Here is a 26,825-nt window from a genome sequence, read left to right on the forward strand (position 1 = left end):
ACTGGAAATAGGTCATCAACAATGGAGACAGAGTGGCAATTGATTCCAAAAAGATTACAATGGTGGAATTGACAGATCTGTTTAATTGTTAGAAGGTGGGGGTTGGGAGGGTTGCTAAAAAGAGCAGGAGTGTTAAGATATCATTTTGTCTTCTGGACTCTGAGTTACTGGGTGGTCTCTACTTTGACCAGGCTGTGTTCTAAGGTCATAAAGTAACACTGAGTTACTGAGAGACAGTCTGGTTAGGTCTATTGGAATCAACTCAGGAAGACATGAAAGAATTGGAGGTCTCCACAGTGAGGGTCAAAGAACTGGAAGGAAATTTGCTGCACTATAGTCAGTGACTGTTAGGATTGCCATGCTGCATAACAATAATAATAATATTCAAATCCTGAAATAAAATCTGTAGGTATATTCAACCCACTAGACAGCTCCTCATGACTCAGTCAATGTAAGTCCCATTTACAACATACAAAGTGTTACTCAAATACATTGTCCCTTTTGAATCTCATCGCTCCCATGTAAGAGAGAAAAGGATGATGTTGACCCCATTGTAAAGAATGTAGAACTAAGATTTCCTGAAAGTAGTGATTTTTACAAACTCAGAAAGGAAGATTTTGACTTATAACTTATCTTCTACTGTCTCACCATATAGTACAAGCCTACCAGAACCAAGGCCTAATAAATAAGAAAGATTGAGATCAGATACATTGAGGTAAATAGCTCCAAGTGACTCTCTTAGGAAAATAGTAGGTATTTAAACAAGGAATCATTTCTTATCGGCTGACAATAAGCCTGAGGATGCAAGGCCTTAAGAGGGACACTGTAAGGGAAGCACTCTAGTAAGTACAATTCAACTGTTTTTTACTTTTTGTTTTCTGTTATTTCAAGGTATGGTCTTGTTGTAGCTCAGGCTGATGAAGAACTCACTCTGTAGTCCCAGGCTAGCCTCAAACTCATAGTGATCTTCCTATCTAACTCTAGGTGTTGGGATTAAAGTAATGAGCTACCACACCCAGCTGAATATTTATTTAAGAGAACAACACCATTTGGACTCAGAAATGTTGTACATAATTTTTGTTTATATGCTTGCTATTATATTTTCCCTGTGCTCTGTTTCATTTACTTTTATGAAAATAAAATTAAATTCAGTTCTAATGCTTTATTTCTAAATAAGAGGTCCTAATTCCTGATACCTGAAAGGTTATAAGTGTCCCTAAAATAGAGATATATAGCATAATGGGACATGCAAGCTCCTAGTATGCCTCCAATATTAAAAGAAATGAAATTAAAATTATAAAATAATTTACTACTGTATTTAAAAACTATGGCATAACAAGTGCAACAAGTTGCTAATACAAACAAGGAATAAACAATATATCACTTATGACTGGTTTATTTGAATTTAACATAGCTTTTCCATTCAAACTAACATCAAAATAACAGTAATCTTTATTCATACAAAGATAAATGCTAGGAAAGGTTATTTTTATAAATATGACCAAGGTCTTCAGCAAATTTTCCAAGAAAAATTTAGGGTTTTCATGATTATTTTGTGAATGTCCATGATGAAGTTATTTCTCTGTACTTTTTAATGTTAATCTTGACAGATTCTTATTTGTTGGTTATTTTACATGTTCTCTAAGTCATTTTCCAACATCACTTTCATCAACCTCATGTAATCTCTCATCTTTGGCAAAATTTTCCATGCCCCATTACAGTCAATTTCCTTTGTGGTTTTATTTTACTCTCAACTGTTTGCCACATCAGAAGTCAACAGACAAGAAGTATAATATTATGAGGGAGATAGACACTAATGGTGAGAAAGAGCTAATTTTGTAGGTGGCTGCTTTATTGCTGTTTAATGGTAATATCATTTTTTCTTTGAAACTAAGGAAATTTATATATTGAATGCTCAAATGATGAAAATCTTCTATAATTACTTTTTCTGGCATCCACATAGTTAGGGTAGAATGATACAGCCTGTATCTGGAGAATTGGAGTTATTAATGTACGAAGGCCTATCCCTTCCTACCACCACCTACTCCCCCCAACAGAAGTAATAACTTACCATGTGGCACCACAAGGAAGGCCATTAGGGGCATTTTCATTAGCTCTAGTAGGAAAACATTTCACTAACATCATATGTGAACCATCCCAGCCTAAGTGCTACCCTGACCTCTTCATACCAGACTCCATCATATGGATTTCAGTACTATTCCTTGAGCTGCATTTGTTGTCCCTTAGAGACAGAAAACTTGGCTTCTCTCTTAAGCAGCTGGGAAGAGCAAATATGGCAAGTCAAAGAAGTTAGTACCTCAGAGAAAGATAGATTATTGGTTCTGTATGGTATTATCCATAAATACAGACAATTGTACAAGTTTGTCTATAGAAGGCAATTTAGGAAGAAGGAATGGCCCCTTCAGGTAAGGCCAATCTCATTAGCAATGCTGCTAGTATTCTTAACAACAAGGGATGTCATTCAAATTAGAGCACTTAGCCTGGAAGTCAGAAAACAATTACTTGGATAAGGGTCTTCCTTTTGGCTGCCACATCAACAATTGTCTCTCTTGTGGTTTTTTCATTCAAGAAAAGATTCTACTTAAATGAGTCATCTTCTTTCTAGGCCAAGAACTAAAATTGCTTACATCCTTAGAGTAAAACTTTGGAGAAGTGTTTTAAAACTAAAAATTGTAATTCTAGCCAATCAAATCTTTGCAAGGCTCATGGAGACAAATTTTTTCAGTTGACAGATATTGTGAGGAACTAAAATAGGCAGTGCTATGGAGGTAGTGAAATCCCTCAGTATGAAACATGTCTAGTCGATTCCAAGAATGGCAAAGACATAAAAACAAATGTCCATATTTGAGATTGGTAGATTTGGGAAGAAGCCTTCTAAATCATGCATGTAAGGAGAGAAGAGAGAAGGAGAAAGAGAGAGAAACAGATACAGAGAGACAGAGACAGACACAGAAACAGAAAGTTTTGGTCCCTAAATTTTAGATGGCATTATCATCAGAAAAAAAAAAAAAAATCATAGCTATTGCCAATAAATAAGAGTGATGCAAGTTCCAGGAAGGATAGGTCCTGGCATATGAAGGTAACTTGGGTACTATTTCCTGACATAAAAATAAATAAGTAAGAATCTGTATGAAAATAGAATGGCTACCTGTAAGAATAGACCATTTCCACCCAATATCGCAGTGGCCATTCCCATGTCAGAGAGGCTGGGAAATGTGAGTCAGTGTAAAATTTGATTATTTTATTATCAACTCAATCCACTCTTTTCTTTAAAAAACATTTGATTTGTTTATTTGAGAGACAGGGAAGGAAAGATAGAATGTGTGTGCCAGGGCATCTTGCCACTGCAAATGACTCTAGACACATGTGCCACTTTGTGCATCTGGCTTTACGTGGGTACTAGGAAATTGAATTCAGGTCCTTAGGCTTTACAGGCAAGGACCTTAACTGCTGAGCCATCTGTCTAGCCTGCAATCCACTGTTTTCACCATCAAATGACTTTGTTTCCTTCCTCTAACACAGAATACAAATTATCCCTCCACAACGGAGACAAACCAAGGCCTATCCAGCCCACTCTGTGTCCAACTCCAAGTTTACTTTTTCTGGGTGGCACCCAGTTGACTCACCACCTGATCCAGATAGGTATGATTTCTCTCAGTCCTAAAAGCTTGCTCTAAAGAGGAAGATGGCCTACTCTTTTGCCACATTTATGCATATATACCCACCCACAAATGTGTATGCAGAGCTTTCATTTGAAATATGATAATCAGGACTTCTGGTTAAGATGGCGGAATAGGTACCATGACAAAGCAGCCTAGGGTAGAAAAATCCAAAAATTAAAAACACACTTTAGCTAATAAAGGAGTTGTATAAGAAATGGAAACAGCAGTGGAGAAGCAGGAGCGATCCAGAGTATCCAGAGCCCACACAGGCCTGCATAAGCAGCTCTACCGGGTCTTCAGGACTTCAGCAGCAGTGCACCAGCCAGCCACCAGACTCAGCTAGAGTCACAGGAAAAGCCAGGTGAGGGGATTTTCCATTCACACCGGAGCTCTCGGCAAACTCAAGAAACGTAAAGGGCCAGTTAAGATGGCAGCGTAGGTATCGCACCAAAGCAGCCTAGGGGGGAAAAAGACCAAAAAACCTCAGCAAAATTCACACTTTTACTAAAAAGTGAGGTGTATTGGAAATTGAAGCAGCAGTGGAGAAGTAAAAGAGATCCAGAGCATCCTGAGACTGCACAGGCTGGCAAAAGCAGCCCCAGCAGCTCTGCCATCCACAGCGTCGGCTCCAGCTTCAGTAAGAGCCAGGTGCGGGGATTTTCCACTCACACCGGTACTCTCCACAGCTCAAGAAATGTGAATGGAGAGCAGCAGTGAGCAACAGAGGAGCAGACCACAAGGTAGAAGAACATGTGGAACAGCGAGAGAACTAGAGTAACTATGAGTCCCTCCCCTCCCCCACCGCCTGATCCCAGCTTCAGCGAACAGAACAGCGGCCCCGAGACCCGGACACACAAGCTTGAGCTGACAGCAGGACCCAAGCAGGAGCAGAGTTTGGCAGCAACATCAGTGGCTCTGGCACCGGTAACAGTGGCACAAGCAGCAGCAGGTCCAGAAGCAGCAGCAGTGCCAGACCCAGCAGCAGCAGCAGCTTCAGAAGCAGAAGCAGCAGATCCAGCAGCATCAGCCTCAGTGGCAGCAGCAGCAGTAGACCCAGCAGCAGCAGCTTCAGCAGCAGCAGTGGCTCCAGCAGTCACAGCTAGAGCAGCAGCAGCAGAGGCAGCAGCAGCAGTGGCACAGCAGCAGCAGCTTCAAAAGCAGCAGCGGCGACAGACCCAGCAGAGGCAGCTTTAGCAGCAACAGTTCCAGCAGCAGGGGTGCTGATCTGCAGGGCCACAGTTGCCAGGCTCAGTTTGCCCCACAGGAAAAGCCAGTGCCCAGCTCCAGAAATCAGAACAGGAGTCTGACAACCAGGCAGCAACTTGACTGAGACCAAAATCATCCAAGGTAACTGGGATTGCACCAGGGAAGGGTCTCACTTGGTCACAAGCTGACTTGGATTCCTCAAAAGACCAGAAATCTTTTTTTTTTTTAATTTTTATTTATTTATTTATTAGAGAGTGACAGACACAGAGAGAAAGACAGACAGAGGGAAAGAGAGAGAATGGGCGCACCAGGGCTTCCAGCCTCTGCAAACGAACTCCAGACGCATGCGCCCCCTTGTGCATCTGGCTAACGTGGGACCTGGGGAACCGAGCCTTGAACCGGGGTCCTTAGGCTTCACAGGCAAGCGCTTAACCGCTAAGCCATCTCTCCAGCCCAAAAGACCAGAAATCTTAACCTCTATGTTGATAGAGGATCTGGTTGTTATAATAATTACTCTGGCATACATACTTGGGGCTGTTTTTGATTGAATGTGTACAGTGTTTAGTTATCTTTGAGAATCTACCTGTATTTTATTCCACAAAGCCTACTAAAATACTCCCTTAGCGGGAAACTCAACCCTTCGGAGCACCTTTGTAGATACTCTGAGAGCCTTAAGAGCCACACCTAACACCTTAAGTTCCTACCCTGAAAATATATAACATCAAATCAATTGATACAGCTAAGAATACCCAGCTAGCTAGAAAATCCAAGCATTAACTTAATCCAAGATGCAAAAATATATACATTATAACACTAGAAACACTAAAAATCAAGATGATATAATCCACATAAAAGTATTAATACATCAGAAATGATCCCCAGTGAGAACGAGTTAGAGGAAATGCCTGAGAAAGATTTCAAAAGAATGATTGTAAATATGTTCAAAGAAGTCAGAGAACAAATCAAAGGAGTCAAAGAGGAACTCAAACAGGAAATCAAAGGAATCAAAGAAGATGCAGGACACCAATTTCATGAAATAAAGAAGGCAATACAAGACATAAATGATGAAGCAGAAATAATAAAGAAAAAACAGCCAGAATTACTAGCAATGAAGAACACAGTTAATGAAATAAAAAATGCTGTAGAAAATCTCACCAGTAGCATGGATGAAGGAGAGGACAGAATATCTAAGCTAGAAGACCAGGTGGCAGATCTAATACAGTCCAACAAAGAAAAAGACAAACTTGTAGAAAAGTAAGAGTGGGAATTTCAAGATATTTGGGACACTATTAAAAGATCAAGTATAAGAATTCAGGGCATAGTAGAAGGAGAAGAATTCCACAACAAAGGCATAGTAGGCATCATCAACAAAATCATAGAAGAAAAATTTCCCCAAATTGGGAAAGAGGTGCCAATGCAGATACAGAAAGCCTTTAGAACCCCAGGCAGACAAAACCTGGAAAGAACCTCTCCTAGCCATATTATAATCAAACTTCCAAAGACACAAACCAAGGAAAAAATATTGAAAGCAGTTAGAGAGAAAAACCAAGTTACCTACAAAGGCAAGCCCATCAGGATTACAACAGATTATTCAACACAAATTTTAAAAGTCAGAAGGGCTTGGAGTGATATATTCCAAGTTCTGAAAGATAACAACTGTCAACTAAGGTTACTTTATCCTGCAAAGCTATCCATTCAAATAGATGGAGAAATAAGGACATTCCATGACAAAAGCAGGTTAAAGGAGTATTTGAAAACAAAACCAGCTCTACAGAAAATATTTGATAGAATCCTCCATGCTGGCAAAAAGGAAAAGCACACATACAAGGGACCTAGAAAAGACAAGCAATACTCAAATACTAGTTAACACAAGAGAGCACAAGTAGAACAAGAACCACACACAAAAATATGGCAAACATAAATACACACCTTTCAATAATATCTCTTAATATCAACGGCCTCAATGCCCCAACGAACGGACATAGGTTTGCAGACTGGGTTAAAGAGCAGGATCCTACAATTTGTTGTCTCCAAGAAACTCACATTTCTACAAAAGATAGGCATTATCTTATGGTGAAAGGTTGGAAAAAGGTGTTTCAAGCAAATGGGCCTAGAAAACAAGCAGGGGTTGCTATCCTAATATCTGACAAGGTAGACTGAATTCAGTCCAATGTTACTCAAGAAAGATAAGGAAGGTTACTTTATATTGACTAAGGGCACACTCCAACAGGAGGACATTACAATCCTAAACATATATGCACCTAACATGGGGGCTCCCAAATTCATCAAGCAAACCCTATTAGAACTAAGGTTACAGATAACACCAAACACAGTGGTGGTGGGTGACTATAACACCCCACTCTCATCAATTAACATGTCATCCCAGGAAAAAGTAAACAGAGAGGCATCTGGACCAAATGAGGTCATAGAAGGAATGGACCTAACAGATATCTACAGGACATTTAATCCAAAGGCTGCAAAACATACATTCTTTTCAGCAGAATATGGAACATTCTCTAAAATAGACCATATATTAGGACACAAAGCAAATCTTAGAAAATTCAGGAAAATTTAAATAATTCCTTGCATTCTATCTGACCACAATGGAATTAAACTACAAATAAGTAGCAAGAAAGGCTGTAGAGCATACACAAAATCATGGAAACTAAACAATACACTACTAAATGATGAAAGTGCCAATGATGAAATAGAGAAGGAAATCAAAAAATTTATAGAGTCAAACAATAATGAGAACACAGCAGACCAAAATCTCGGGGACACAATGAAGGCAGTTCTAAGAGGTAAATTTATAGCCTTAAGTGCCTATACTAAGAAATTAGAAAGGTCGTGATAAAAGACCTAATGCTTCACTGTAAAGCCTTGGAAAAAGAAGAACAAAGCAAACCAAAAACCAGTAGGCAGAAGAAATAATAAAGATTAGGGCAGAAATTAATGAAATAGAAACAAACAAACAAAAAAAAAACAACCCAAAGAATTAATGAACAAAGAGTTGGTTCTTTGAAAGGATAAACAAGATTGATAAACCCTTAGCAAATCTGACCAAAGAAAGAGAGAAGAGACACAAATTAATAAAATCAGAGATGAAAAAGGTAACATCACAACAGATTCCAGAGAAATTCAAAAAAACATAGTGACATACCATAAAAGTATATACTCCACAATGTATGAAAATCAGAAAAAAATGGATGATTGCCTTGATTTATATGACCTACCTAAATTAAATCAAAATGAGATTAATCACTTAAATAGATGTATGGAGATGTATGGAGATCCGAACATTTATCAATAATTTCCCAATGAAAAAAAGCCCAGGCCCAGATGGATTCACTGTTGAATTTTCCCAGACCTTTAAGGAAGAGCTAACACCATTGCTTCACAAGCTTTTTGAGGAAATAGAAAAAGAAGGAATTCTACCAAACTCCCTCTATGAAGCCAGCATCACACTGATACCAAAACAAGGTAAAGATAGAACAAAAAGAGAAAATTACAGGCCAATCTCCCTCATGAACATAGATGCAAAAATTCTCAACAAAATATAGGCAAACAGAATACAAGAGTATATCAAAATGATCATTCACCCTGACCAAGTAGGCTTTATCCCAGAGATGCAGGGATGGTTCAATATATGTAAATCTATAAATGTAATACATTATATAAACTGGTTGAAGGACAAAAATCACATGATCATCTCATTGGACGCAGAGAAAGCATTTGACAAAATCCAACATGCCTTCATGATAATAGTCCTACAGAGACTGGGAATAGAAGGAACATATCTCAATATAATAAAAGCTATTTATAACAAGCCTACAGCCAAAATATTACTAAACGGGGAAAAACTGGAAGCTTTTCCACTAAAATCAGGAACAAGACAAGGGTGTCCACTGTCCCCACTTTTGTTTAATATAGTTTTGGAAGTCTTAGCTATAGCAATAAGGCAAGAGACACACATAAAAGGGATACAAATTGGAAAGGAAGACATCAAGTTATCATTATTTGCAGATGACATGATTCTATACATAAAGGACCCTAAAAACTATACTAGCAAACTGTTAGCGCTGATCAAAACCTATAGCCATGTAGCAGTATACAAAATAAATACACAGAAATCAGTAGCCTTCATATATGCTAACAGCAAACACACAGAGCATAAAATCAGAGAATCATGCCCATTCACAATTGCATCAAAAAAAAAAAAATAAAGTACCTTCAATAAACCTAAGGAATGAAGTAAAGAATGTCTACAATGAGAACTTTAAAACACTCATGCAAGAAATTGCAGAAGACACTAGAACGTGGAGAAACATCCCTTCTTCCCGGATTGGAAGAATCAATATTGTGAAAATGGCAATCTTACCTAAAGCAATCTGCACATTTAATGGAATCCCTATCAAAATTCCAAAGGCATTCTTCATGGAAATAGAGAAAACAATCCAAAAATTCATTTGGAATCACAAAAAACCTTAATATCTAAAATAATACTTAGCAAAAGAAATAAGGTTGGTGGTATCACCACAACTGACTTTAACCTATACTACAGAGCCATCATAACAGAAACAGCCTGGTACTGGCACAAAAACAGACATGTAGATCAGTGGAATAGAATAAAGGACCCAGATGTAAGCAAGTAGCTATAGCCACCTGATATTCGATAAAAATGCCCAAAATACTCATTGGAGAAAAGACAGCCTCTTCAGCAAATGGTGTTGGGAAAACTGGATATATTTCTGCAGAAGGATGAAAATAGATTCTTCTCTCTTGTCTTGCACAAGAATTAACTCCAAATGGATTAAAGACCTTAACATCAGACCTGAAACTTTGAAACTGCTAGAGGAAAAAGCATGGGAAACTCTTCAACATATTGGTCTTTGCAAAGACTTTTTGAATACAACCCCAATTGCTCAGGCAATAAAACCACAGATTAATCACTGGGACCTAATGAAATTACAAAGATTTTGCACTGCAAAGGACACAGTGAAAAAAGCAAAGAGGCAACCTACAGAATGGGAAAAACTCTTCGCCAGCTATATATCTGATAGAGGATAAAAATGTAGGATATACAAAGAACTCAAAAAGTTAAATAATAAGGAATCAAACAACCCAATCATAAAACGGGATATGGAGCTAAATAGAGCATTCTCAAAGGAAGAAATACAAATGGCATATAAGCATCTAAAAAAATGTTCTACGTCACTAGCCATCAGGGAAATGCAGATTAAAACTACATTGATATTCCATCTCACTCCTGTCAGATTGGCCACCATCATGAAACAAATGATCATAAATGTTGGCAGGGATGTGGAAAAAAAGGAACCCTTCTGCACTGCTGGTGGGAATTCAATCTGGTCCAGCCATTGTGGAAAACAGTGTGGAGGTTCCTAAAACAGCTAAATATTGATCTACCATATGACCCAGCTATAGCACTCCTAGGCATATATCCAAAGGACTCATCTCATTTCCTTAGAAGTACGTGCTCAACCATGTTTATTGCTGCTCAATTTCTGATAGCTGGGAAATGGAACCAGCCTAGATGTCCCTCAACAGATGAGTGGATAATGAAGATGTGGCACATTTATACAATGGAGTTCTACTCAGTGGTAAAGAAAAATGAAGTTATGAAATTTGCAGAAAAATGGATGGACCTGGAAAGTATTATACTAAGTGAGGTAACCCATGCCCAGAAAGCCAAGCACCACATGTTCTCTCTCATATGTGGATCTTACCTACAGATGATTCGGCTTCTGTGTGAGAATGAAAATACTTAGTAGGAGAGGCCAGTAAGTTAAAAAGGAGACATAAAGGGAAGAAAAAGGAAGGGAGGAGGGTACTTAATAGGTTGATATCATATATATGTAAGTATAATGATTGTGATGGGGAGGTAATATGATGGACAATGGAATTTCAAAGGAGAAAGTGTAGGAGGGGAGGGAGGGAATTACCATGGGATTTTTTTTTATAATCATGGAAAATGCTAATAAAAATTAAAAAAAGAAAAAGAAAAAAGAAACGTAAAGGGAGAATGGCAGTGAACAACAGAGGAGCAGATCACAATTATAAGAACACCTGGAACAGCGAGAGAACTAGAGCAGCAGCAGCAGCCTCCCCTCCCCCTCCACCAGTGTCCAGCTTCAGCGAACAGAGCCCTGGTCCAGGGACCCAGCCACTCCTACTTGAACTGACAGCGAAACTCAAGCAGGAGCACAGCATAACTGAGGCCAAAATCATACCCAAAGGTAATTGGGATCACATCATGTCACAACCCACCTAATAAACCTGGTATATAAGCCTGAACCACAAGTGCTAATTGCACCTTCCATATCAGGATAAATTATATGTCAAATATGATGGATGGTCAGATTTGCCATTCTTAAATAAGCTATATTTTGGGCTTATTATTTGTTGCTTCTTGGTTTATAGTGGGTTTGTTTCCTCTTCTGTTATATATTAGGGGAGGATCTCACCTGGTCACAAGCTGACTTGTAACCCTCAACAGAACAGAAATATTAACCTCTTTGTTGTCAGGATTAAGGGAGTGGATGAGGAACCACACAGCCTAAGGGACAGACAGAGGACCTAGTTGTCATAATACCTACTGTTGGAAAAATTCTGTGCTATTTTTCATTGAAAGTGTACATTGTTTAGTAAATTTTAGAAACTATCTGTATTTGGTTCCATTTAGCCTACTTGAATACTCTCATAGCAGGCAAACCCAACACCTAGGGTCACTTTTATAGAAACTCAGAGAATCTTGAGAGCCACACCTAGTGCCTTAAGCTCCTACCTTGAAGATATATAGTATCAGATTGATTGATACATCTAATAATACCCACCTAACTAGAAAATCCAATCATTAACTAATGCAGGATGCAAAAATATATACATTATAATACAAGAAACACCAAAAATGAAGACAACACATTATCCACCAAAAAGTATTAATGCATCAAAAATAACCTCCAATGAGAATGAGTTAGAGGAAATGCCTGAGAAAGGTTCCAAAAGAATGATTATAAATATGTTCAAAGAGCTCAAAGAAGAAATCAAAGGAAGGAAAGAAGACACAGGATTCCAATTTAATGAAATAAAGAGGTCAAAACTAGACATAAATTAGGAAATAAAAATAATAAAGAAAAACCAGTAGGATTAGTAGCAATAAAGAACAAAGTTAATGAAATAATAATAAAAAAAAAACTCTGTAGAAAATCTCACCAGTAAAATGGTTGAAGGAGAGGAGAGAATATCTAAGCTAGAAGACCAGGTGGTAGATCTAATACAGTCCAACGAAGAGAAAGACAAACTAATAGCAAAACATGAGTGGGAATTTCAAGATATTCAGGACACAATGAAAAGATCAAACATAAGAATTCAGGGCATAGTAGAAGGAGAAGAATTTCACTCCAAAGGCATAGTAGGCATCCTCACCAAAATCACAGAAGAAAACTTCATCCAAATTGGGAAAGAGGTGCCAATGCAGATACAGGAATCCTTTAGAACACCATCCAGACAAAACCTGGAAAGGCCCTCTCCTTGCCTATATTATAATCAAACTACCAAACACACAATCCAAAGAAAAAATATTGAAAGCAGTCAGAAAGAAAAATCAAGTTACCTACAAAGGCAAGCCTATCAGGATTACAGCAGATTACTCAACACAAACATTAAAAGCCAGAATGGTGTAGAGTGATGTATTCCAAGTTCTGAAAGATAACAACTGTCAACCAAGATTACTTTATCCTGCAAAGCTATCCATTCAGATAGATGGATAAATAAGGACATTTCATGACAAAAGCAAGACAAAACCAGCTCTACAGAAAATACTTGAAAGAATCCTCCATGCTGAAGAAAAAGAAAAGCACACAGATAAGGAACCAGAAAAAAAAAATACTCAAATATGAGTTAACACAAGAGAGCAAAGGTAAAACTGGAAAAACTACAAAAAATGGCAAAAATGAATACCTTACAATAATATCTCTTAATATCAACAGCCTCAATGCCCCAACCAAAAGACATAGGTTTGCAGACTGGGTTAAAAGGCAGGATCCTTCAATTTGTTGCCTCCAAGAAAGCTACTTTTCTACAAAGAATGTACACTATCTTAGGGTAAAAGTTTGGAAAACAGTGTTTTAAGCAAATGGTCCTAGAAAAAAAGGAGGGGTTGCTATCCTAATATCTGACTAGGTAGACTTCAGTCCAACATTAGTTAAGAAAGATAAGGAAGGTCACTTTATACTGATTAAAGGCACCCTCCAACAGGACATTACAATCATAAACATATATGCACCTAACATGGGGGCCCTCAAGCAAGCTAATTAAAAATGGGCTATGGACCTAAATAGAGAGTTCTCAAAAGAAGAAATATGGATGGTGTATAAGCATCTAAACAAATGTTCTATATCCCTAATCATCAGGGAAATGTAGACTAAAACTACATGGAATTCTCACTCCTGTCAGATTGGCTACCATCATGAAAACAAATGATCATAAATGTTGGCGGGGATGTGGAAAAAGAGGAACCCTTCTACACTGTTGGTGGGAATGCAATCTGGGCCAGTCATTGTGGAAATCGGTGTGGCGGTCACCAAGACAGCTGAAGATTGATCTACCATATGACCCAGCTACAGCACTCCTAGGCATATATCCTAAGGATTTATTTCAATTCCTTAGAAGTACATGCCCAGCCATGTTTATTGAAGCTCAATCATAATAGCTGGAAAGTGGAACCAGCTTAGATGTCCCTCAACTTATGAGTGGATAATGAAGATATGGAACATTTATACAATGGAGTTCTACTCAGCGTAAAGAAAAATGAAGTTATGAAATTTGTAGGAAAATGGATGGATCTGGAAAGAATGATAGTAAGTGATGAAACCCAGGCCCAGAAAGCCAAGCGCCGCATGTTCTCTCTCATATGTGGATCCCAGCTACAGGTGATTGGGCTTCTGTGTGAGAAGGAAAAAACTCAGTAGCAAAGGCCAGTAAGCTAAAAAGGAGATATAAAGGGAAGAGAAAGGAAGGGAGGAGGGTACTTAATAGGATGGTATTGTATATCTGTGAGTAGAGGAATAGATTAAAAGGGGTGAAAAGGCCCAAAGTGAGGTCAGGGCAAGAGATTGAGTAAAGGAAAGGTGGAGGGAGGGTTAATCAAAATCTAAGAGGATATAAATAAATCATATGGAATCCTCTGGTTTTGGACAATGGAACACTCAGGAGCCATAGATCGTTGCTAGAAAATTTTCAGTGCCAGGGATAGGATACCTTCCAGTGGGTTTTTGGCCAGGGAGGTTTCTGTGCCCTCAAAACATTATAAGCCATTGCTGAGGCCCTTGGTTTACCACCAGGAATAGAAGTTAACACCCTATTACTCCACATACTTGGGCTGCAAAGCCACTGAGAAATCCTGTTGGAACTGAGCTGATAACCTCCTCCATGTAGACCAGCTGACAGAAAGCTGGAAGAAGTCATTCTACATGCAATTCAATGGGAGAAAGGGCTACCACCAGTGAAGATACTCAACAGTGGACACTGCAAGCCTTATAATTTTCCAGCCAGGCCAAATGAGCCAATGGGTGCAATAGTGGCACATCTATCATGGTGGAAACCAACTGCCCTCCAATTGGACTGGAGGCCTGCTCCATTGGAGGGAATACATCCATGATACTGAAAACTTAAAACAGGGGTAGTCATGAGCCCTAGGGGTGTAACATCTGCTGATGTCTGGATAAATGTATATACTATGCTTATCAAACTGTACAGTAAGCACTTCTCTTAATATTCATATCCTTATATTAATGCTATTCTCACTTGGGTAGAGAATCTTCTCTTTTCAGATGGCAGTGACCTTGGGATGATGCAGAGGTGTCACAGTGCTGGAAATAAGTGACTGGAGTACTGAATAACATCTCGATCACACCTTCCAAGGCTCAGGGTCTAATGTGGAAAGAATGTAAGAGCCAAAGGAAGGGTAGGACTCCTTACAATTTGTTCCCCCCAGACATAAAATGGCCTGGATATCCATGACCTCACAGTGCCTGACACTACCTACACAAGACCATCATAAGAGGAGGAAAAGTTCATGACATCAAAATAAAAGAGATTGATTGAGATGTGGAGGGTATATGATAGAGAATGGAATTTCAAAGGGGAAAGTGGGGGGGGTCATACCATGGGATATATTTTATAATCATGGAAGATGTTAATAAAAATTGAGAAAAAAATACAAAAGAACAAAATAAATAAAAGACTATTCACAATTTAAAAAAAAAAATATGATAATCAATGTAGTCACTGAGCTGCAACCATTGGGAATGTGTCTGGGCAGATCCTGGCAAGACCTCAGATTTTCCTGATGTAGGCCACTTGACTAGGCCATGATTCTCCTGAGCAGAGCTCCCTTTCCATGGCTTACCTCATACTTTGTTTCTCCTTCTAGGAGACCCTCTCTTTGGCCACAATAGAAGAGAGCTGCAGGGAAACTCAGATCTTTAGGGGCTTCCCATTCTTCTCCATTTGCTTCCTGCTAGGACCTCCAGAGAGGTTTTAAGTTCAGAATATCAAATATCTCTACAATGTTATAGTAGTTACATAGTTTCCTACAAAGTATCCTTGCATCTCACTTCACTGGACAATAGACCCCAAACAATTGTCAGCCTGTAGATTATTGTTAGTTCTATTTCCTTGCTTTCTCACTCCAGGATTCCTCCTTTCAGCTTCATAGTCCATATTGAAAGTAGGCTCTTACACTTAAAAGGGCAAGCTAGGTTCTCATGTCCTAATATTTGCTTTGAGGCATCTTAATCTACAAAACACATTTTTTCCCACTCAAATTCTTTTCAAATCCCATTTCTTATTGTATGGGTTCTAGAAGCAGTCAGCACTTCCAAATTCCAAGGTCTTGATTTTCTTTTTTCTTCTCATATTTTGCTGTGTTGGGGATTTGGCCTTAGGCTACTCAATTGGTGCTGTTCAAGGCTGCAGCCCCACCCTGAGACACTGAATATTCTCTGTGACATTTCTCCTGCTTTACAAATGGCTCCCTCTCTCTCTCTCTCTCTCTCTCTCTCTCTCTCTCTCTCTCTCTCTCTCTCTCTGTGTGTGTGTGTGTGTGTGTGTGTGTGTGTGTGTCTTTATCTCTCTTTTAAAACTTGTTAAACACAGCCAATGGCACTAAGGTTCCAGTTCCCATTCTCTTCTCATGACACTACATTGATTTAGTGTTCTACACATCTGGTTATTCCAACAAGTTTCCCCAAATACTCTGACACAAGAAAACCCATCTCCCCAGTTTTCACAATAATAAGGTTCCTAATAAGGCTTCTGTCCTCTCTATCTTCACCCTGGTGACTAAGGCAACGCCTGTATGTTAGGTTTCTATGATGGCTGCACCTTCCTTTAAGACATCTATATTAGTACAAGTTGCTACATTAGATCAACCCTCACATGTTAGCGACAGATACCAAGCTCACTGCTGGCTCATACCAAATCTCAATTACATCAGCAGGAAGAGCTCATTTCCATTTGGTCAACCTGGAGACTGTTCAACCATTGATCAGCTTCTAAGATCTCAGTACTGAGGCTTCAAATACAAGAGCCAGTCCCAAACACATGGTGGCAGCCCAGGAACAGAGGTCCAGTCCTCTCAAACATGGGCACCCATGTCTTTCTGTGCCTCCACAAAGCACATGCTTTGTGCGCATACATTTTTAAATGATTGGCTTATAAGTTCCTTGGGCTTCTTGTTAAGGTGACCAACTCTCCTAATTCCTAGGTTGCAAGACTTTGTGTGCTAAACTTGGAGAGCCCAGTACTAACTGGGACAAATTGGTGACCCTAGTCATTGTTCTTATAGTTAAACAGAAAGGAAAAATTGTTCATCTTTTTGGAAGTCACACACAGTGTCATCTCAGCTTCATTCCACTGTGAGCGGGCATGGCCTATTTTCCAAAAGAAGTCACAAGGCTCTGGGTGAGCAGCCTGCCCTACATTTTTGTGTGATTATGATTAAGTAAGAAAGCTTTGCTAGGCACTTTTAAAATTTTAAATATGTGCAGACCCTCTTTCCCCCAAAACAAAGTATATAGATGAAGTCATAACAGGATCCAAAGGAGGTGCGATTAAACAGGACATCCATCGGCCAGACTTTGCTCCCTAGAAGAGAGCAGGGCCATGATCTCTGATTGCGTAAGAGTTCATTGTAAGCCTGAAGAAAGATCTGCTTAGGGTCCTGTAGTTATGATGGAGGAGGTCAATTTTCAAAATAAACGTTCATTATATATTTTGCTTTGAAGAAAAATGCTTGCTTGGCCTGAAACAAATTAAGAGTGCTCAAGCTTTTTATTTGGGGCGTTTTTTAGTTGAATATTATTAAAAATAATTACAGGCTGTGGATTTAATCTAAAACACAATCAGCACCCCCAAAGTCCCCTACAGTGAGTTAAAGCATCCTCCTTCTCAAAATTCAAAATTAAGTGGAAATTCAGATTAGTTTTGATTTATAACCACATTATGAACTATTTAATATTTTCAAGAAGTCATTCCCTGTGCCCATATTAAATTAATTTACAACAGAATATTATATAATTTATATATGCATACATATAATAAATTATGGCCCAACTATATAATTCTACATGTATAATTAATTACATTAACCATCTACATTTTATGCCAACAATTAGATAACCCTAAAAGACAACCACGTTAGCAATTTTTAATAAATACTTGTGTTTGGAGCTGTTTAACAGAGCACCTGATAGCTGATAGAGCAGTGTTAACATCTGTTCTATTATTTCCAGAGGACGTTGGTTCAACACAATACTATACACATAAAATATGCATTTGTTCTTGACTGTCAAGTACCTCTATTATTTTATTAAAAAGTCAAAAAAGAATATAATCAGACTTCATAATTTATGTGTGACATTTTCATTACAGAAAACTTTATGCAAAATTGAATTCTAAAATTTAATTTCCTGTGATGTTTAAATTACTTACTATCTGGCTCCTCTCCAAACATCGTGATCATTGAAGGCCCCATATGAATTCTATTAAGGATACATTTTGTGGCTGCCAGAGTATACAGGGTATTTTTCTAAGTAACTCTAAGAATATGCTTCTTAAATATATTTTGTGCCAGTTTAAATAGTTTTTCTCACACAGGAAAGAAAAGCAGGAACTTTTCTTTCTTCTCTTTTTTTCAAACCACAGACAGATCTGCTTCTTTCCTTTCCACCTTGCCTGTGACCTCTTATCCCTGAGACTTTAACCCAAAAGAAGCCAGGCTGGTCCTGCTTTGTTGGTTAGGGCTCACCACATCACAGGACAATAACCAAGTTCCCCCTGACTTTCTTTTTCTTTCAGAAGCACCAAAAATGGGGTTTTTCTAGAGCAGAGCCCATGGTAAGATAGTCTGGCGCTCCCTCTCTCCCTCCCTCCCTCTCCCTCTCTCTCTCTCTCTCTCTCTCTCTCTCTCTGTTGTTCAGTTGACGGGATGGTGGGTAGGACCTTTTACCAGTCCCTGTAGCTCCTACTTCGAGGCAGCCTAAGTTAGCAGGCTCATTCCCAAGGTGCTTTGAGAGACCTGAAAATGTCATTGCTCCTGAAAGCTACCAGGGGAACAGGAATGGTTAAAGATAACCAGTCATTTAAATAATGAGCCTTTGAGGGAAGAAGGTTACCACAGGGAGTTACCTCAATGTATTCTCTGAGGAGAGAACTCTTTTCCAACTGCACTTTAAATAGGGAAAAGCATGGAACTAGCACTAGTGGGGAAGGGCAGGCATGAGTAATTGTCACTCAGCTAGCAATTCTTGGATCCATCCAGCCTGACATTCCACTGAAGGGAACTTTACACCATGCAGTTCTCAATGGGCTTGCACTACAAGGATCTCAAGAAGGGATTCTGCCTGCAGAATGCAATCATCAGGCAGAAATTTGAAGAAGGTTCTACACTTTACATTGGTATTTGACATGCTTCTCTTGCAGGTGGCTTCCTAGAAGGCAGGTTATCTCATTTAAGTTTATCTGATGAATGAGGAAGCAGTCCCCGTGGACTGACTTTACAAAGCTCACCCCATTAGAAGTGACCAGGTCTCCTAAAGACCAGGAAATCATTCCTTAAACCCAAAGGAGAAGAGAAGAAAAGAAGACACGATTGTTTATATTCTGATGTTGGGCAGTGAGGGGGCAGCTCAGGCTCTTTCTGCAGAACTTTCCTGGATTTCTGGGATGCTGTCATCCCCTATGATCTTGAAGAGGTCATTCTGGCACCCTTATTCACAGAGATGTTGACCTGCTGTGCACAATTCCCTTCACATTATCAAGTTCAAGGGGTATTTATGGGCACATTGGTCCGCATCCTCTGTCTTGAACACTCTTAGCTTTGGGATGCCTTTCTTTCTTGATTCTCCTATCTCACTCAGCAAGAATTCTCAGTCCCAAGGTTTAATTACCAGAACTAAAAACTGAAAATAACAGTATCATGTAGTCAAGCTGTGTAATTTATATCTTTTCTGTGAATTTTTTTTAAAACATCATGATGAGTACTGAATAAAATTTTAATTTTATAAAATCAAATGCTGTAAAATTATTTCTAAATAATTTTGCATATCTAAAGCAAACTTATAAATATTTTAAGACATCTCAATGTATGAAATTATCCTAATATACAAATATAATATTCTTTCAAAAAGCTGTATCTCTAAAGCAATTCAAGTACTCAGAATAAACTGTTAAAAAATATGAAAACTAGAGTTGACCTAAACCCTGTTGTACAGGGACAAAGGTTTTAACAGTTATTTTATTGTAAAATACATTGACTTTTTTGTATTCTCTGGTTACAGTACATTTATGTTTAAAAAAGAAAGTCTTAACTTTTATGCCATCTGTTAATTTATCTTGTAAATGAGATATCATGATGGAACTGCATTTTAACTAGTTTTGGTATGTAATTTTGGTAATGTGAGACAACTACTTAACATTTTCATTTAGTTATTTAAAAGGTATTTAGGGCTTCAAGAATGATTTTGTGCCCCTGTATGGTGGTGCATTCCTTTAGTCCTCGCACTCAGGAGACAGAGGTAAGAGGATTGACAATGAGCTCAAGGCCAGTCTAAGACTACAGAATGAATTCCAGGTCAGCCTGGGCTACAGCAAGACCATACATTAAAAAAAAAAAAGAAAGAAAGAATGATTTTGTATGCAATGTTGTTTTAAATTTTGACTAATCTCATAGAACTGTAGTAGTGTACATTATATGAATTCTTGAAAATCTATTAGTTGTTCTTCCAAAGTCTGGTTATTTGATCCCTTCCCATTTGGACTGTTTTTAAGAAAAGGACCTATATTCTTTTGGATTACTATCTGAGAATTTCATGGATACACTCCTAATTATAGGAGATAAGAAAACATATAATAAGTTTTATATTAACTGGTATAGTAAAACATAAATCTCACACACAAAAACTAAGTTGCCTTTCCTTGAATGAATCCTGCCAGAATAAAAAAAAAAAAAGAAAGAAAAATAAAACTAACAGTATGTAGTCTAATCTTTAATGAATGAAAATTGAAATAATACACACTATATATTTCAGGACCTTATGTAGTTTTAATTGTCCTACTTGTTCTCTGGTTATGTCTAAGCTATAGTATATGACTCTCCTCAATGTATATCAAGTATCGTGAATGTTTTAATTCAGATGTGTCAAATGAACAGTAAAACAACAAATGTAGCACTTTTTTAAAAAAGAAAAAAGGAATTCTCAAGCTCCCCCCTTGGTCTGTGTCCTCTTTATCTCCTTTAACTGTAAATTTCAGAGTATTCCACAGCAAAAGCTCCTGGTTTTTCTATCTTCACTCATTCTGTGGTTAGCCATACCTCATTTCATAATTTAAAACACCTACTGAGGCTTATGGACCTCAAATTCTCCCTTGAGCACCAGTCTCCTTTTTATAACTTTCTATTTAACATCTTTATTGGGAAGAATGTTAGACACCTCAAATTTAGTGTTTGTAAGGCCATAAGACATGAACAAAAAAAAGCTTCTTGCTCTTTTTTACTTTTACCATCTTTAAAAAAAAAATAGTGCACACCTTTAATCCCAGCATTCAAGAGGCCATAATAAGAGGATTGCTATGAGTTTGAGGCCAGCTTGAGAATATATAGTGAATTCCAGGTCAGCGTGGGCTAGAGCAAGACCCTGCCTCAAAACACAAACAAAAAGGTGCACTTGCATTTAGGCAGGTGTTTCAACTAAACATAGAAACACCTTTATCTCCTTCCTTGCTATGCACTCCCATCTATTTCATTTGCTGTCAGTTCCAGCTGGGCAATATATCCAGAATCTTATCACTTCACCCCCTCCACAACCATAGGTCCCTATTATCCTCCAATTTAGACTATTGAAGTGACCTCCTAGTCTATACCATCTTTAACTTCACCCAACAGTCAGAGGAAGTTATATATATATTTGAGAAAGAGGCAGATACAAAAAATATGGGCATGCCAGGGCCTCTAGCCACTGAAAACTCCAGACTCATGTGCCACCCTGTGCATCTGGCTTACATGGGTACTGGGAATACAAACCTGGGTCCTTAGGCTTCTTAGCAAGCTATTTAACTGCTAAGCCATCTCTCCAACCCCAGAAGGAAATTCTAAAACATCAAAAATATCATGTCACCCATCTCCTCCAACCTCCCAAAGGTACCATCTAACCAAACCCTCCCAGGTCTGGCTCCTCCAGTGCAGCAGTTCTGCAGTCCTAGCTTTTCCTTATAGACCACAAAGATGCTCCCATCCCACCATTTTTTACCTTTCTGTCCTCCACCTAAAAAGCTCTCCCCAAGACATCCACCAATTAACCCCTTACTTCCTGCTGATCCCTACTTAAATGCCATCTTTTCAGAAAGGCCTTTGCTGACCTGTATAAAATAGCTTCCTTATCACTTTCTGTCTTACTTATTTTGCTTTTCTTTGTAATGTTTATAACAATCCAACATATTTGTTTCTTTTTTTCTAAATTGTCTCTTTCTGCGAGAACAAGTACTGTTGTTTTGTTCATTGCTTAATACCTAACATTTAAATCGGTAGGCATCCAACAAGTGACTGAATTAAAGAATGAGGAGAGAAAAGTTGGCATCTTCAATACAATTTCACAAGGGCTTCATCTTCAGAAATGTAAAAGGTAGTTACTTCAACCAACTTGGGTAATTTTGGTGGTGGAGGCAGCAGTGGTTTCTTCTTGTTTTTAATCTTTGCATTAAACTCATAACTATTCACTATTAACATTGCCAGCAAGTGGTGTTCTTCTCTGCTGGTGCTCTGATCACTGGTAGCATCAACCAGGAAATGAAATCCTAATCAGCATCTGCCATGCACCCCTCACATGCCCACAAATGAAACTCCAGTTAGGCAATCTTGTTTCACTAAACTGTGGATTTTTGGGTCCAACATTCACAGCACATCCTTGACAGCATCCAATGCTATTTACTATCGACAAGCTTTAAGTTTCTTAGCACCCTAACTCTTTATCTTAAACAGAAAAGCATGTGCTAGGCTACTTACTTAGTGACCAACAAGCAAGACTCGTGTAATTTAATTCCACTTGGGGCATTTTTGTATTACTACCTCAGTTCCTTGCCAGACTAAAAGAGGGAAAGCTCAAAAATCTTTTAGCACATATGGCTACTGCAGTCACTACCAGTTTACAATGTAACAGTGCTTGACATTGATGGACAGAAAAAGGAAGGATTCATGTTGGATCCAGCTTGGCATACTCAAGAACATATGAACAGAGATCTGGGAATAAAGAGAGGCAATCCTCTGTATTTCCCAGAGGATTGGGAAGTAAAGGACCATAGAACTCTGGGGAGCTGGAGGAAATAGCACAAGGGCAGATTGTCAGATGTCAGCAGCAGCCCAAGAACCTCTCAGAGCTCACAAATTGCTTCCTGTTCCAACCTGAGGAAAACGGGTGAGATTTCCATGTACCTGCCCAGGGACCCAACAATCCAAATGTTGAGCCTTGTGAAAAGTGATTAACATTCCAGTGCAAATGTGTTACCCACAGAACTGGCCACTTTCAGGAGCACCTGGCCACTAAGCCAGGTGCAAGTCAGTCACTATGACCTCAGGGAGTCACTTGCAGATCAAATGTCAACAGGTGAGAGCAGCAGTCAGCAGGGTAGGCAAGTTTATTGATGGAACAGGGTTTACAAATTACCTTCAAGACATGCTAGAGTGAAATATTGAATTCCACATTTCCCAAGCATCCAGATGTGAAAAAAAGGAAAGGCAAAATGCCACCTTTTCTAGTGGTCATGTACCTACTAAAGATTCGCAGGATTGAGTATGGTCAAGGTTTTCTGGACAGATACAAATTTAAAACAAGAATGATTACGATGCTTGCCTGCAAAGCCAAAGGACTCAGGCTCAACTCCCCAGGACCCATGTAATCCAGATGCACAAGGTGGCACATGCATCTAGAGTTCTTTTGCAGTGGCTGGAGGCCTTGGTGCACCCATTCTCTCTCACACACACACTCTTTCTCACTCTCTCTCTCTCTCTCTCCCTTCCTATTTCTGTCTCTCTCTCTGTCTCTCTTTCTCTCTCTCTCTCTCTCTCTCTCTCTCTCCAGAGAGAGAGAGAGAGTGAGAAAGAGAAAGAATGATTACTAGAAGCCAGAAAATTCCCAAAAGCCATGGGGGAGGCTGGTTCCTTGTGAGCCAGAAATTTCAAGCATCTCCAGAAACTCCAGTTCTCAAAATTTTGAGCCCCTTCCAGAAAAACTCAGAGCTTCTACACTGAGATAGATGAATCCCTGTAGATCTCCACTGTGGAAGGACCCAGAAAGGGCTGTTCATATGTTGTTCCCTGCATGTGTATGGGCTCAACTAAGAAAGGAAAAAACATCACCAGGTCAGATGGTCCTGTGAGCTGAAAACTACATGAAAGGATGGACTGTAGAAGGAATCAGAATGGCTCAGACCATTTCAAGAACTCTGGTTAGTCTTTTTATTTCTAGAATAATCTTTAAACAGATATGTGCTAAATACACATAGGTTAAAACAAACAGAAAATGGATTTATTTGGGAAGAAGTTGAGACCTGATGACCCACCATTGTAGATTTGTGATCTTTTTTCCTTAATCACTCCCAAGCTTAACTCAACAAAGCAAGTGCAGAAGAACATGAACAACATGTCTACTTTTTTTTTTTTTTGGTTTGTCGAAGTAGGGTCTCACTCTAGACCAGGCTGGCCTGAAATTCACCATGGTGTCTCAGGGTGGCCTCAAACTCATAGCAATCCTCCTACCTCTGCCTTCTGAGTGCTGGGATTAAAGGTGTGTGCCACCACACCCGGCAACATGTGTATTTTCTTATCTGTACTAGACTAGAAAGCCATTCCCAACTAGGACAGAACAGGCAGCATTGCATTTTAGAAACTGATGTGGGGCCTAATGATCTTTTCATTCCCCTGAGTGCTGCTAATAATCTGAGCACTGTGGATGAACAACAAATTTAGTGTTCCAAAGTTTATACTCCTCCTCAGTGTCCCTGAAACTCAGGGCAGTTCGGGACAAGGAATACAATGTTATCTTGCCTTTGACTTGTACATGGCAGAACATTAGCCTATATAAAAGCTTGTGCAAAAGCCCAAGTGCATTTCTTTCTTTAAAAATATTTTATTTACTTATAAATTTATTTGATAGAGAAAAAAAGAGGAAGAGAGAGAGAGAGAGAGAGCAAGTATGAGTACACCAGGACCTCTTGCCACTACAACTGAACTTCAAGTGCATGTATCATTTTGTGCAACTGTCTTCACATGGTACTGGGAAATCAAACCCAAGCAATGCATTTCTTACAAATTGTTGTTTGTAAAAAAAATCTTTGTGTGGTTTAACATCCTAGAAAGATACATCTGTCCCAGGATACTGATATATTTAACCACCTGAGATCCCACAACTATCTGCTGAAGCTAGGGAAGGGGTCCATGGAACTCTTAACAAATTACTTGTACTGAAATATCAGTTCCACATTTGAAGCCAGAGTTGGCCCTGTATTAATGAAGAATTGCAGAGCATTCAAAGTGGTAATCTATGGCACCTGGATTTTCTAATACAGTGGACAGTTGCCATGGATTTGGTCTCCTCAGCACCATTTCTATGTTTACCCACATTAGGAGGCAAATTTTACCATCACGGAATTCAGAAAATGTATTTTCTTGGCTTCCCTTGATATAAGGCACAGGCCCATGGCAGAGGCAGGAACCCAATCCATCCCTTTGGCCAAGAGAGGTAGATTTCAAGTGGGAAGAGAGAGAAGAAATTTCTATATGCATCCATACTGTAAACGGACAGAGTGTATGGCAGAAAGCCACCCAGGTCCAGGGATCAAGAGTAAGGTGAAGTAGGACAAGCCCAGTTCTAGGGTCCTGCTTGGTGAACTGTGATGCTGAGCCCACCGGCAGGAACAGCTGACTCTTTAGCAGCACCCTCCACAGGTATAAATTCAGAATGGATCTTGACTTTTCAGACTCCTTTCCTGGGTCCTTCTGCCACCTAATATTGTTTAGGAAATTCATTTTCTAATAAAACTACCTAGTGATGATTCTTTTCTTTGTAACCAGGTATCTTAACAGATTAATATATGAAACCAGGCTGGAGAGATGGCTTAGCAGCTAAATGCTTGCCTGTGAAGCCTAAGGACCTGGTTGGAGGCTTGACTCAGGACCCACGTTAGCCAGATGCACAAGGGAACGCACATGCCTGGAGTTCATTTGCTGTGGCTGGAGGCCCTGGAGAGCCCATTCTCTCTTTCTCTTTCTCTCTCTCTCTCTCTCTCTTTCTCTTTGCCACTTTCTCTCTTTGTCTGTCTCTCTCAAATGAATAAATAAAAATTGAATAATTTTTTTAAAATATATGAAACCAACTAGCTATGTGGGCTTATCCAACTTTAATCTTCAGAATACCGTAGGGGTAAGAATTATAGCTTTCACTTTAAAGATTAGGAAACTGAGACTTATGCCATTCATATATCTGTTCAAGGTGATGTAGCCATTGAGTGCTAAAGTAAAACTCAATGTTTTTTTTTTTTTCTTTCTGTAAGTCCAGGGGCTGCCTAACATAGACTAAGTCAAATATGACATATGTCTTGGTGTCACCCTCAAGCTTTTTCTACTTAAGTAAATGTGAGCATTGAAATAATTGTCTAATTTAAAATCAGGCACAAGTTGGCTTTGCCTGAACAACAACAACAAAAAGTCTCCAAATAGGGTTATGATGAGTTTCCCAAGAGAATGGAATCTTAGTGGGGATTTCAAAGATGGAAAAAAGACAGTCAGATGCATACCAAGAATGAAAAGACTCAATAAGGAAAATATACATTCTTGCTCCCCTATGCCCTCTTCCTTTTTAATAATCTTTCCTATTAACCCAATTCACTTCTAAAAACAGAAAACAAAATGAAAGCCTAGCAACTTAATATATGTGATGCTCTTGCAGGAAACTACCACATGTTTATTAAGGCCATACCATACATGAAAGCAGAAAGGAAAAGCATGAAGCCTGTTTCACATATTGTTACAAATCTGTAATGTTAGAATAAAGGGAAAACTGATTCCTACCAATTATGAAAATGTACAGGATTAAATCAATGGCTCTGCCAGACCTGACCAGCATCTGGTCCACAGCAGGGTCCAAATACAGCTCATTGGGGATATTTATGAAAAGTAACTTCTAAAACATAAATCAGGACTATAAAATCATCATCTGATTACCAAAAAATTTTAAAGCAGAGAAGAAAGTATATTCAAGTGTGAAATATGGGTTTAGAGAAGGGAAAAGGCAGGCAGTTTTAGCATATAACAAGAAGCAAAAAGTCAGACAGTAAGAGGAGGGAGGGATACATGTCTCAGGCAAAACT

This window comes from Jaculus jaculus, chromosome 11 (assembly GCF_020740685.1).
Source record: "Jaculus jaculus isolate mJacJac1 chromosome 11, mJacJac1.mat.Y.cur, whole genome shotgun sequence".
Lineage (NCBI taxonomy): Eukaryota > Metazoa > Chordata > Mammalia > Rodentia > Dipodidae > Jaculus > Jaculus jaculus.